This window comes from Babylonia areolata, chromosome 27 (genome assembly GCF_041734735.1).
Source record: "Babylonia areolata isolate BAREFJ2019XMU chromosome 27, ASM4173473v1, whole genome shotgun sequence".
Taxonomy (NCBI): domain Eukaryota; kingdom Metazoa; phylum Mollusca; class Gastropoda; order Neogastropoda; family Buccinidae; genus Babylonia; species Babylonia areolata.
In genome coordinates this window covers 23671682-23686326 of record NC_134902.1, presented here as the reverse complement: position 1 = coordinate 23686326, position 14645 = coordinate 23671682, and the positions used below count along the sequence as shown (strand labels likewise).

The 14645-nt window shown below is 41.3% G+C and overlaps 1 protein-coding gene across 2 annotated transcripts in view; it reads left to right on the top strand.

Moving 5' to 3' along the window:
- Positions 1 to 9947: 9947 nt before the first annotated feature.
- Positions 9948 to 14645, top strand: part of LOC143301101 (uncharacterized) — a 19342-nt gene continuing 14644 nt past the window's right edge. For both annotated transcript variants that reach the window (XM_076615152.1, XM_076615151.1), the window contains exon 1: positions 9948 to 10233. The gene's annotated coding sequence lies outside the window, so the exon portion shown is untranslated. The remainder of the gene's footprint in view (positions 10234 to 14645) is intronic.

The following is a 14645-nucleotide window of genomic DNA, read 5'->3' as shown; positions in this document are numbered from 1 at the left end:
TTAGTGTTAACGATTTATTTTTAAAAAATCTGTTTCTCTTCTTTACTTACTTATGTGATCACATGTGATCAGTCTGTGCATGTGATTGTGTGTTTGTGTGAATGTGTATATATGTGTGAGTTTGTGTGTGTGTGTGTGTATTTGTGTGTGCAAGCTCACATATCAGATACGAAAAGAGAGAGTTGTAATGTTGCAATTTTATGAAGTTGCCCAAGTGATTGAACAGAACAGAAACATCACACTGATAACACTGCAAAAATGAAGGAAATGTGGGGAAAAGATAACTTTATTTGACGTTCCCATGTCATTCGACACATGTGGCAGTCAAGGCGCTACTCTGTCCACGGTCCTCAGCCAATTTGATTGTGTTCCCCATAGTCTGTCAGCAAGTCTGTGGTCTTTCTCTTTCTCTGTGTGCCTTCAGTTCCTGAGACTGATTTGTTCAAGAAAATGTCAGAATAACATTTGGTTTGATCACCTGTGTTCATGTTCCCATAGCAGCTTATGCATTCTTGGTTTTCTTTTGACCCATGAAACAAGGCGATTTCTATTTTTGCAGCATTTGTTTTTGAAGATTGACATTCTGAAATTGTGCCATACATAGCGATGAAGAAGTTTAAGTAGCTGGAATTTCAAGATTGCAAGTCCTCAGACAAGAATGTTGTGGGGCTTCAGAAAGCGTCTCTGGGTCTTTTTTGACATGATATATGTGGCTTGCCTTCCCTTCTGTGAATTAGAATTCCGTGTGATACTGGAGGGTCTGAGAAATGGACATTATCAACAGAGAGAAAATGTAGACATGAACATGTTACACCATTTCTGAAAGAGGTACATTAGTGGCAGTCCTTGCATACCACCATTTTGTTGGGACACATCCGCCTTACCTATCAAAAGCGCTCCTCACATGCAAGCCTTCACGTTCTCTCCTGTCCACAGGGGAAAATATCTTATTAGTACCTAAAAATAACCTAAGAGTTTCGGCTATAGCAGTTTAAGTTTTTGTGTTCCGACTGTCTGGAATTCAATGCCTGTTGATCTTTGGCACCAGCCAGCATTCCCACTGTTCAAATTCCAGCTAAAAACTCATCTGCTCTGAGAGGCGCTTTTGTAATTTTTTTTTCTCCATTGTTATTCTAAGCATTATAAATGTTTTCCAGTTCACATGAAATAGATACAAACCAGAACGAAATGTCAGCCCTGACGATCTTGGTAAAATGTCAAATGGAAAGGTCAGACTTGGATGGATGGATTTAGTTTTGATTGTTGAATTCATTGAGTAAATGATCATGACCTTTCACCAAAATCATTTGACTGTCCCATTTTCTTTGAACTTGTTTATCAGGTTATGTGTGTCTGGTTTCTCGAGAGTCATGCAGTGTTTTATGTAAAGGTTGGATGTTGAAGAAGGTTTTGACACTGTGACTTTGGATCCACAAACTGCATCATGAAATATTGCATGCTGAATCTTATCATAACACATAATTTTACTGAAGACACCTCAGATTGAACATTTTATGACGAACAGCTATTGACATGAACACATTCTATTCCTACCCTCCCGTGACTTTGACTTTTGGCCAGGTTTTGAGGCCTCTTTCTTTTGAATGTTATGGCAGTTGTTTAAAAATCACATTTCAGCAGTGCCACTGAAGCCGTTTCAGAGAAGCGCACACAAACGTCCCCCCCTCCCCCCCCCCCGGGCTTTTAGACAAGCTGTTAACTACGGTAAAGATAAAAGAAGAAAAAGAACAACAATAATTGTGTGTGTGATGGGTGCGGCTCTTCCGCCTGGGGACGGACTTTTGAAAAAAATATTAATTATTTAATTGATTAATTTTCAAGATTTATTTTCAGCAAAACAGGAACGTCCGTTTTTAGGAAGGAAAACTTATCAAAAACGAAAACAGAAGAACTCTTTTTCAATGCGTTCGTCCGTGTTCTTCGGTAGTTGACGCCATAGTAAAGAGGTTTTGAGAATAGAGTGACATGTCAGTCACAGGTTTCCTACAGGTCGATTAGAGAGTCATGCCCGTTGTTATTAAATTGCCAATCATGACAGAGGGCGACCCTCCATTGCAGTGTCAACGTGAAAACTAAATCAGTAACACACACACACACACGTGCGTGCACGCACAGATAAACATACGCGCGTCGGCACGTGCGATCTCCATCCCTGTCATGCCCCTTAGACCGTCTGTACTTATTCACTCAGCAAAAGATGCAAAACATTTGCCGCTTTACGCACAAGTAACTTTGTAGCTAGCAATTGCAACAACAATTTCAGTGTCGCTTAGCAACTGACGTCAATGCTTTGTTTCTGAATTTCCGTCAGCCGATGCGGTAATGCACTTCATGGCGACAGTCAGTTTGCTTAATCTGTATCGGGGATCTCAGTAGAGCGGAATTACCAAGGGCACACAAGCTTGCACAGACACAAAGCTGAATTAAATGCACACACACACACACACACACAGCGAGCGAGCACTAAACAGCAGTCACACAGCCCCAACCTTCCACCGACACATACACATATACCCAGCTCCACTCATAATAAACGCACGCACACACACACACACACACACACACACTTTTCCCACTGCTCACAAACACGCCATCCGTTCCGAGGCCAAGAACGCAACCAGCATGTTCATGGGAAAACTGTATTTGGGAAGGACCAGAAATAAAAAGCTGCTTTACTTGAAGAAGACTGCGCATCGCTGGTTTGGAGATAATGGCAATTTTCGTTTGATTTGTGATGGGTCGTGTACTTGTTTTTGTTCTTGTTGCTTGTGGTCCAGCCGACCGCACAGGGCCATATCAGGACTGTCAAACCATACAAATGCTCAACTGCGTCATCACAAACTGTCACTCACTACATCTACAAGAAAATACCAAGGCAAAGCCACTAAATACTGTTCATGACACAGTATCCCAACCATTTAACTCCTTAGCGGCAAAAGACCAGGCCATGCTGAGGACGCCAGCCATTCCGCTTAATTCATCATCCCCAGATTACAAAAAAATCGTTAAAAAAAAGAAGAAGCTTGAAAGCCAAACAAAATAATACATGAAGGCAAATATAGGCAAATAACACTGCAGAATGAGCAGCTAGTGTTTACAATCTCACTACCTAATCGCCAGAGCAACACAGCACAGATAGTTCAGCACTGACCGGAAAAGAGAAAACAGAAAAAGGGGAATAGACTGGGAAGGCAGGAAAAGGAGACAACAGTGAAGGAAGAAAAAAAAAGAAAAAAAAAAGAGCAGAAACAAAGAGTGAAGGAAAAGAGGAAAGTCTCAGCACAGAATTTCCAGAAGGCGGGGATGCTGTTTATTTATTTATTTAATTTCTTAAGGCACTCATATACTTTCCATTATCATGCACGCCGCTTGTTGGTGTTGCGATACCAGTAAGTCTGTTAGCTTGCTCATTTCCCTTCACACCTACATGTCTTGCAAGACTAAAAATACATTAGTGTCAGTTTTTGCATCTGGATGTTGCGCATTGCCTTGTACTACTCTGGGCTTCCTTCCCATTCCACTTTTTGTTGTGTTGTTTTGTTTTTGTTTTGTCTTTTTTTGGTATGAGGTTCATAGAGTCAGTCAGAATTAGGACTCTTCAAATGTCAGGCTGGAGGTCATGACTGAACGTGGCATTGTCTCACTCACTCACTCTCTCTTTTTCTATACAGTGTGTTCCTCAACCGGACTGATCTTTGGTGACTGAACCGTTTGCACACACACACACACACACAATATATATATATATATATATATATATATATATATATCTTTCTCCCCCCCCCCTCTCTCTCTCTCGGCTCTCTCACGCACACAGACACTAAGTGTGACAGACAAACAGACTCACAAAGAGAGAGAGAGAGAGAGAGAGAGAGAGAGTATGTGTGTGTGTGTGCGCGCGTGAGAGAGAGACAGACAGGCAGACAGACAGACAGACAGAAACAGACGGTCAGAGGGAGAGAGAGAGAGAGAGGGACAGAAAGTGCATCCGTATCCAATTATGGTGGATTCGTGGATTTACGTTGTCTAAATGTGGGCAACAACTGAATGTCACACAAGAGTCAACCGTTCCTTTTCCCATGATGCAGAGAACACTGTGACACGATGCTCCCCGTGTGTGTGTGTGTGTGTGTGTGTGCCGAGGAAGAAAGAGATATGGATAGGGCATGGATAATGTACACACACACACACACACACATATAAAAATATCTCCCCTTTCCCATGTGGGGAGAGCAGTGCTGTCCCTAAAAAGGGCTGCTCTGATACTGTGGGAGGATATGTGTGTGTGTGTGTGTGTGTGTGTGTGTGTGTGTGTGTGTTATTTATATATTTTCAATAAAAGAAACGGACAGAGCAAACTTATCGGAACATTAAAAACAAAAAAATACACCCCCCAAAAAAAACAAAAACAAAAACAACCAACAACAACAAAAAAGAACCAAAAACAAAAACCTTCGAAATTACACAATCACACATGACAAATAAACAAACAAACAAACCAATAAATAAATAGATAAACGTATAAACGAATAAGTAAATAAATGAATAAATAAATAAAAAGTCCAACAAAACAAATCAAGGCACAGGAAAATGTCACCAGAAGCATTCAAGAATGCGAAGCCCTGTTCTTATGCCCAAAATCTTCAGGGATGGAACTCGCCTCTCTGCTCGCACAACGTGTACAATCTCGAAAATGTTTGTCATGTCATTATATGATATATACACCAGTGTTGACTTGTCTGCCCTTGCCCATAATGGTGGCGCCACTGACAAGGTTCAAGCTCACCAAAAATCCTACTGGGAAGTTGGAAATGTTTCGTGATATCCCATGATACCCCGTCTCACCACCCGCACCCTCGCCTATTTCCCCCCTGGGGCCATATTCAAGAGAACATCGTGCCTGAGGATAAATGTGTACCTGCCTGAGGCAAGGCAAACTGCCCGAGGGTAAGCAATATCCAGTATTCATGAACACAAGAGTCTACCCGCGTGTTTACAAACCCGAAGGCAATGTACCCGAAGGCAATGTACCCTTACTCCATGCCAAGGGTGACTGCCCACGAAGCAGAGGTAAATATGGCGGATCCTTTTGCAGCAGTTTTCTTTTTCTTTTTTAAAGGGAAAACAGGCGTGCTTTACGGATAGCAGTGTTTTGCAAACTCTCTTGACAATGTTCCGAGCTGTGGTGCGATGAGAAGTGAAACTGAGACACTGCACAGACCAATGTTAGGAGAAAAAAAAAAAGAAAAAAAAAAAAAGAGGATGGGTTAGCTGTCTGAGCAAACCACGTGTGTAAGTAATATGAAAATAACTAACTGTACCTGCAGGTCCCAACCATGTCAAAGATAACTTGCCTGAAGGCAAAATGAATTTTGTCTTGAATACGGCCCCTGGCCGTCTCCCGTGATTTTGGTTTCAACTGTATTCTTATTTCGAGCATGTTGCAATGATACACCAAAGTTGTAAATGAAAAGGATTATAATGTATAAGTACACACGAAGTCAGTATTTGACAGGCGTCTTCAGTCAGAACTGGAGCAAGCATGACACAGTCCACTACAGTTGTAAAATGAACATAGAAAAATATAAGGACATACTAAGTGTTTTACAGATGTCTTTTCCTGCTGGAACGAACACGACACCATTCACCACAGTTGCAAATGAATAGAATAGAATAGAACAGAATAGAATAGAATATGTCTTTATTACCAAGTGTACCGGGGGGTCACAAGGAATATTGGGGGTATAGTACATAACAAAATACGAACATAAATTGATAATCATACACAAACACAGATACAGTAGAAATTAGGATACATACAAGTGTATATCAATATAAAACTTGTGCATACTTACACATGCACGCACTGCACACACACACACACACACACACACACACTAGTATGTCTTTAACCTTGTCATGTCCACATGTAATATGCAGCTTCTGTTCAAACGTGTGTGTGTGTGTGTGTGTGTGTGTGTGTGTGTGTGTGTGTGTGTGTGTGTGTGTGTGTGAGAGAGAGAGAGTTTGTGTGTGTGTGTGTGTGTGTGTGTGTGTGTGTGTGAGGTGATAAAGTTATTCTTATCTTATCTTATCTCATTGTAGCTTTGTTCATTTGTTGTCATTGTTGTTGTTGAGGAGGAAGGAAGGTAGCATTATGGTTTAGAAGCTCGTCTGCCGTGAAGGTCTGGCTTCGACTCCGGATAGTCACGCCCTTTCTCCAACCTTTGACTGGAAAATCAAACTGAGCGTCTGGTCATTCGGATGAGACGATGAACCGAGGTCCCGGCGTGTGTAGCACGCAACTTGGCGCACTGAGAAAGAAACCACGGCAACAAAAGGATTGTCCTCTGGCACAATTCTGGAAAGGAAATAATAATAATAATGGTATTTATACAGCGCTGAATCTTGTGCAGAGACAAATCAAAGCGCTTTCGCACCAGTCATTCACACGCATGCATAACTCTAAAGCTGTAGAAACTAAAGTCAAGGAAGAGGCAGGCAGGGGAGGCTATTTTGGGAAGAGGTGTGTTTTAAGGCCAGACTTGAAAGAGCTGAGTGTGGAGACTTGACGAAGCGAAAGAGGAAGTTCATTTCAATTGCAAGGTCCAGAGACAGAGAAAGAACGGCGGCCAACATTCGAGTGTTTGAATCTGGGTATGTGTAAACAGAGTGGATCCGAAGCCAATCGTAGTGAGCGAGATGGAGTGTAGAGGTGAAAGCAGCCGCAGAGATAGGAAGGGGCAGTTTTGTGAATACAAATCCACTCATGATGGGTACACAAGTATGCACGCATGCATTCAAGCCCTGACTGTACGCCTTAGGTTGTGCTGCTAGTCTGGCATTTTGCCTAGCAGGTGTGGTGTAGCGTATATGGATTTGTCCGAACGCAGTGATGCCTCTTTGGGGGAAACTGATACTGAAACTGATGTTGTCGTTGTTGTCGTGTTGTTGCTGTTGCTGCCGATAGTTTTTTTTAATTTTTTTTATAATAATAATTATTTATTTATTTATTTGTGTAAGCTTATCTATTATTTATTCACTTTTTAAAATTTTTTCTTTACATTATAATTATTATTTATTTATTTATTTATTTGTGTAAGCTTATCTATTATTTATTCACTTTTTTTTTTCTCCCTCAAGGCCTGACTAAGCGCGTTGGGTTACGCTGCTGGTCAGGCATCTGCTTGGCAGATGTGGTGTAGCGTATATGGATTTGTCCGAACGCAGTGACGCCTCCTTGAGCTACTGAAACTGAAACTGAAACTGTTTGTGCTGCTGTTCATTGTTTTGTGTTGTGTTGTTCCGTTCTCTCTAAAATGTCAAACGAAGCAGCCGCACCATTACATCGTGGATATTGTGCTGCATTCAGCTGAGGCTGCTGTACCGTATGTACCTTCGGCCTCTCTCTTCATCCCTTCTGTCTGTACATCTATAGTTGTCCGTCCGACTGTCTGTCTGTCTATTTGAGCATAGTAATGTGTGTGTGTGTGTGTGTGTGTGTGGGTGTGTGTGTGTGGTCCATCTCGTCATGTTTATGATTGCAAGACTGAAGGCGCGTGCATGCGTACGTGCGTGCGCATTCCCTCCGGTTGTGTGTACATGTAAGAATGACGCGTATGCGTATGTCTGTGTGTGCGTGTGCGTGCAATCTTTCGCATGCTTGTTATTCTCCATTTTCATCCCCAATAATTTCCTCTTATTGCCCATGTTTTGTAGTGTTTGCATTGGATGCACATTAGTCAAGACAAATCGGAAGAATAGGTCCTAAAACTGATAAATCTGTGGTAATAGGCTGGATAATTACTGAGAATGAGAAACAGGCAGACACACACATACACAGAGACAGAGACACACGTACGCTCACACACACACACACACACACATATATATATATATATATGTATATGTGTGTGTGTGTGTGTGTGTGTGTGTGTGTGTGTGTGTCCATACGTACACACACATACACACACAGAGATATATATAGAAAGATCGATACATATACCTATATACATACATGCATACATACATAGGTTGCACCAGGCCTACATACATACACCACAAACATTGGCAGACACGTGGATGGGTGGACATAAAGACTGACAGATGGATATAATAGACATACAGACATACAGACAGATAGAACATAGACTTTTAAGATCGGACTCGGATTATACTCAACTGACATGCTGTAGACATATATCAGTCATCTCCATCGATACATATACCTATATACATACATGCATACATACATAGGTTGCACCAGACCTACATACATACACCACAAACATTGACAGACACGTGGATGGGTGGACATAAAGACTGACAGATGGATATAATAGACATACAGACATACAGACAGATAGAACATAGACTTTTAAGATCGGACTCGGATTATACTCAACTGACATGCTGTAGACATATATCAGTCATCTCCATCGATACATATACCTATATACATACATGCATACATACATAGGTTGCACCAGGCCTACATACATACACCACAAACATTGACAGACACGTGGATAGGTGGACATAAAGACTGACAGAGAAAAACGAATGTAATGACTCATTATCATCATCATCATCATCACCACCACCATTCTATTTCGTAATTTTCGAATTCAGTTTCACATCAGTGCTTGTTGGACGTACGTTTTATTGTTCTTTGTTAAGAGGTTAGTTTTCACTTGTCGGAGAATGTCAACAGTGGTCAGTGGTTAAGCGTTTGCGTCAGGGCCGATAATCATCTTGTGCCGGATGTGCCACATCCTGTGAGAAGCGTCCCAGCGCTGAGCTGCTGTCGTCAGAATCCCCACTGACGCACTTCATGGTATATACCGTTTGTGGGATTAAAAAAAAAAAGCAAAAAAAAAAAAAGCGTGTGCGTGTGGTGAGGAGAACGGCTTGGTAGCCTAAAATGAAATAGTCTCCCTGTCTTTCCCCCTTCCCCTCCCCCCATCTTTCTCCATCTATCCCCATTTTATCTGTCTTCAGAAGAGAGTTCAACAGAGGCGGGTTCATCATATTATCTGGAACAACCTTCCTCATCATTTCCGTGCATCTGATTCTATCTCTGCCTTTCATTCTTCACACACACACACACACACACACACACACAAAACAAACAAACAAACAAACAAAAACCCCCACAAAATCTCATCTTTTTAAAACCTATCAGCTTCCTTCTTCTCCAACACCATCCATGTCAGCTCACTTTGGATGCATGACGAATGAGAGAGGGAGAGTGGAAGGGGGGGGGGGGTGGGGGTGGTGGGGGTGGTGGTGGGGGTGGGGTGCGTGGGGGGCTGGAGGGGGGTGGGTGGGATGGGGGGTGTTGTTGTTGTTGTCGTTGGTGTCAGTTCTAATTATGATATTGATCATCATTATCAATATAATTTTTTTAGGCAACATTATTCAGTGTTAGCACACAGGCGTCCGTTCCTCACCTAAAAAAAAAAAAAAAAAAAACCCTGCTCTCCAAAACTCCTTTGTTACAAAAAACAACAACACAACAAAAACCACAACCCACAAAAAACCGCCCCCCAAAAACCATGACTTTGAAGTCTATAATTTCAATCCAAAAACCGGTGACTTAATCCACCAGCCTGTCATGACTTTGAAGTCGATAATTTCAATCCAAAAACCGGTATCACTTAATCCACCAGCCTCTCGACAGCTTTCACCATTAAGGTCAAATTGTTCGAAGCTGTAGTCTTCGGACGAATCTCGCTTATTCATTTATAGTCTGTTCATCTAAGATGATGATGTTAGACTGATGACGTTTCGCTGCGGTGGTCCATGTTCCAAAAATAAAATAAAAATCTCCAGCGAACAGTATATACTAGAAGCCAAGCGGGGGACAACGAGAGATGGGACGGTGTGACGCGTGAGATGAGGGTCCACAGAGCTGTGTAGTGGGGGTGTGGGTGTGGGTGTGGTGTGGCTGTGACTTGGCTGTGTGAGCTCAGTGAAAGTCTGCAACTGAGCTGCTGCGAAAATTTAGTTGGGTCACATGGAAACGTAGACCTCGCTGTTGGTAGACTCTGACCGACGATCCCATCCCATCCCACTCGCAGCTTTCTGACGTACAGTACAGCCGTGGACGTACTGCAGTAGGGCTACGTTCTTCGTTTTTTTTTGTTTGTTCGTGTCTGACAGTCTGTGTGGTTGCTGTTGTCTAGACAGGACAGGCCTTTAACTTCAGACGTGAGTACATGTGTATTATATATGTGTATGTGAGCATACATAGGCTTATAATTACACACACACACACACACACACACATATATATATATATATATATGTGTGTGTGTGTGTGTGTGTGTGTGTGTGTTCACTGTATATTATGTACACACACACACACACACACACACACACATATATATATATATAGTTTTGTTTTTGTACTACATGATATCAGAGGAAAACAAGTGCAGGTAATAGCAAAACCACCCTTCCCCCTCCATTATTTCAAAATAACTTTGCAAGGAGAAATATAGAATGAAATAAAGATCGATATATTTAAACTATATCATAAGTTGAAAATAGAGAAAAAGAGAAAGTTAGAAGACGATATAAACATTTCACAGACTGCAAGTAGTGGCCATTTGATTTCTTAGAGAGAGAGCCAATTGTAGACCTTATCGTCCCTTGTAGTAGAAGTATTTGTCGGAGTTGTAGTAGCAGTAGTAGAGTTGGGAACAAAATATCCTGAGAAGCTTTTGCACAGTCCATTTGATCCTTTTTTCTTTAAACATCCTGGTATGAATTTTGTCAAATTTCCCCCCCTCCTCCCCCCCCCCTTTTTTTTTTGCCACAGCGAGGTTGTTTTTTTCATGTAAACTTCTAAAAAATTGTCGTGAATTTTTAGGAATCGATTTCGAATGCTTAATTTGTATTGGGAAGGCGTTGAAAAACAAACTCTAAACTGGTTACAGACTTACATTTCAATGTGTGTGGATTTGATATTTTTTTTATATCCTCATTTCATTTAAGTCTTCTGCTTCTATAAGTCACATCTTATGATTTCCTTCTATTTTCTTATTTGATTGCTTTTACAATTTCCAGTATAGACATTATCATTACATTTATTGCTGTACTTATGGTTGTCATTATTGGTGTCATTGGTGTTCTTCTTGCACTTATGGTTTTGGTCATTGTTGTTGATATGGTTGTCATTATTGTTGTCATTGCTATGGTTGTTGTTACTGTTGTTGTTATTGCTATGGTTGTCGCTATCGTTGTTATTGTTTTGTATTCTCATTTCTTGTCATAAGTTGTAAATATCGTTGTAAATCTTGTTAATTTTGTTCTTATTATTCCTGTTTTATTCATTATTTTGTTGATGTTTTTGTTGTCGTTATTATTGTTGTTTCTTACTGTTTTGTTATGGTAGTTGATATCATTATCCCTCCACCCCACCCCCCATGTCTTTTTCTTTTATCTCTCTTTTTTAACTTTTAACTTCAAAACAAATCCGTTTAGTTACAGTTACTTGTTTCTTTCAAGGCCTGACTAAGCGCGTTGGGTTATGCTGCTGGTCAGGCATCTGCTTGGCAGATGTGGTGTAGCGTATATGGATTTGTCCGAACGCAGTGACGCCTCCTTGAGCTACTGAAACTGAAACTACTTGTTTCTTTTGTCATTTAAGCTAGTTGTCTCACTCGTTGAGAAAACTACCCCCCCACCCCCTCTCGTCTTTTCTTTTATCCCTCTCTCTTATTTTGTTTTATTTTTTTAACATTCAACTCTTTAAAAAAAATCGGTTTAGTTACAGTTACTTGTTTCTTGTGTCGTTTGATTAACTGCATCACTCATCGAGAAGATGGATGAACTACCACTTACGTTGTGGAACATACGTAAGATCCTCTGATATTTGCGTTCGGCCTACTTCCTCTTCTGTGCGCAGTCAGATGACCGCGTTCGTCCAGACGGGAAATGTTGCGTACGGAAGTATCCTTTCATTGTTAGTTAACCCTATGCGACACCACGAGTGTTTCGCTTACAGACCACTGTGAAGTACGTTCGTTTCGCTTCCGACTTGTGGACCAGACTACAGTAGCCTACTGTAAACATCTAAATTTTTTATTTTTTTTTATTGAGTTTATCAATGACATTAAGACGTGTTAAAATGTGCATTTCAAAGGTCAATTGCATATTATGAGCATAGGCCTACGTTCAGCATCTCCATCAGTATTCTGCCCGTGTACAAAGCCGGCATCTTTATATTCCTTTTCAGGCGTTCGTTTTCGCCTGTGAATGACTGTTCTTGGTGCACTTGGTTGTTCACCAACAGCTGAGTCACAGTTCAGAAGGCTGAAAGCAGATTCAGTTTCAATTTCAGTTGTCTTATCACTAATGCATATATACATACAAACGGCTCTAGGTTACAACCAACAACAACAACAACAACAACAACAAAATCCAGTTTGATGAATAAAGATGTATCCATGCATAATGCATAGCCTGATTGTGTTTTAGAAGTTGAAATTGGAAAACAGTTTCTATTAGGAAAATGTGAGTATGACTTCATCTGTTAGTGGGTGCGTAGGCGGAACGAATACAGGTTCGCAGGGGAAAGGACCCTGCTGTAACGAAGACTGAAAAAAGGAGGGGATCCGATTATGAAAACAGATTGTCGGTGAAACGTGTGGCACCCGGTTATCAATCCCTTGACTCCTGCTGACAACTGTGGACACTGAACACTGAATGATTTCAGTGACTTAGGCCAACAGCCCCAATCATAACAAAACGCAAACAAAAGACATTTCTGATAAAATTCGACAACAAGATATAACTGTTAGATATGGGTAGTGAATACCAACATTAACTCTACATTCAGCTCGTATCCAACTCTGTCTCTTTTCCTTCGTTTCCCACACCCCCTACCTTCTACATATACATCTTCACATTCCTTTTCACACAATTATTATACACACATACAGACTTTATAAGAAACTTTGTTAAACTGGACGCCAAGCACATCAGCAGAGGGCACATAACTTATAAAGAAAAATGACTACCAAGTTAAACCGATCTCTCAGTCAAAGAAGGCTACTCACTTGCGTAGCTTTCGTCGGCGATCCGGCCGGGTTCTTCAGCGCAACTGCTGGGCAGAGAACTAGCAGCTGTACGCATCGCCGTGAGCGAACTCACGACAGACTTGACGAGTGAGGAGTACACCGACGGCAGATTGTGTCGGCCCCGGTCACGGTTGAGGGTGGGGTTCCTGGCGGTGATGTGGACTGCCTCCTTTACTCCCCTCTGGAACCATCTTGCTTCTCTGTCGAGAACTTGCACATTGTCCTTTCCAAAGTGATGTTGGTTGTGGGTCAGATGTTCGCCCACTGGGGAGGACTCTCGTTTGTGTTCTTTCAGTCTTTTTGGTTAACCCTGTGCGACGCCACGCTTACAGATCGCCGTGAACTATTTGATATGAATCAAATCACTGACATTTTATGGATAGCCAAGGGTGTCTGACAAGTATGCTATTCAAAGATGGGCTGAACGTCATCTCGCTGAAGATAAGATTGTGATTAAAGGTCAAGATGTCTGGTCACCATCCTTTATTTTTGGACTCATTTCTCTTTTCGAGTTCATACGATTACCTTTTGTTCAGCAAACTCAATCAGTCATGTCAATGGAATGTACACACGAAAGTATGCATGATGTTCTGTTTTTAGCGTGCTAAACTCTGGGACCTAATCAAACGAAAATTTTCGGGTTTTGATTTGCAGTGGAGGCAAATGAGAAATGACATGCTGCGTGTAATCGACCCTTCTAATCAAGAATTGGGCAAAATACGCCAAAAAATTAATTACCCGAACTGACACTTGTTGTCTCAAGCTGCCATGTTTTTTGTTTACCTTTTCATCGTTTGCGGGGTGAGACAGACAGAGAGAGAGAGAGAGAGAGAGAGAGAGAGAGAGAGAGAAGAAAAGAAAGAAGAAGAAGGAAAGAGCAAGATGGCATACGTTTGTTTAGCGACTGAATCCGCATCAGAAGTGAGCAAAATAACCCTCAAAATAGAGTCGAAGAGAACGAAAAATGAGTTGCAACATCTAGTAATGGTAATATTGTTTCATCTATGCGCGAAAATTCAAGTGCTCCCTGAATTTATGACGCCAAAATAGGTCTTTACTGGAAATCGTGCAGTTAAAACTGATGCTCTACTGACCTCATTTTACCAAGGTTTAGTTGTGAAGGGGTTAACTTAGGAGCCGCCAGACCAGCCTTTCCACTGCTGAAGTGGACAAATCAAGTTATATTGTGTATGGCCCAGCCGACCTTGGGGCCTTTTCAGGGATGGAAAAACCGTCAGATGTAAAAAGCAGGAAAACCAAATAATAATAATAATAATAATAATAATGGTATTTATATAGCGCTGAATCTTGTGCAGAGACAAATCAAAGCGCTTTCGCACCAGTCATTCCACGCATGCATAACTCTAAAACTGTAGAAACTAAAGACAAGGGAGGGCAGGCAAGAGAGGCTATTTTGGGAAGAGGTGGGTTTTAACGGGCCAGACTTGAAAGAGCTGAGTGTGGAGACTTGACGAAGTGAAAGAGGAAGTTCATTCTCAAGCTCAAATCTTTAAAAAAAAAAAAGAAAAAAAGAAA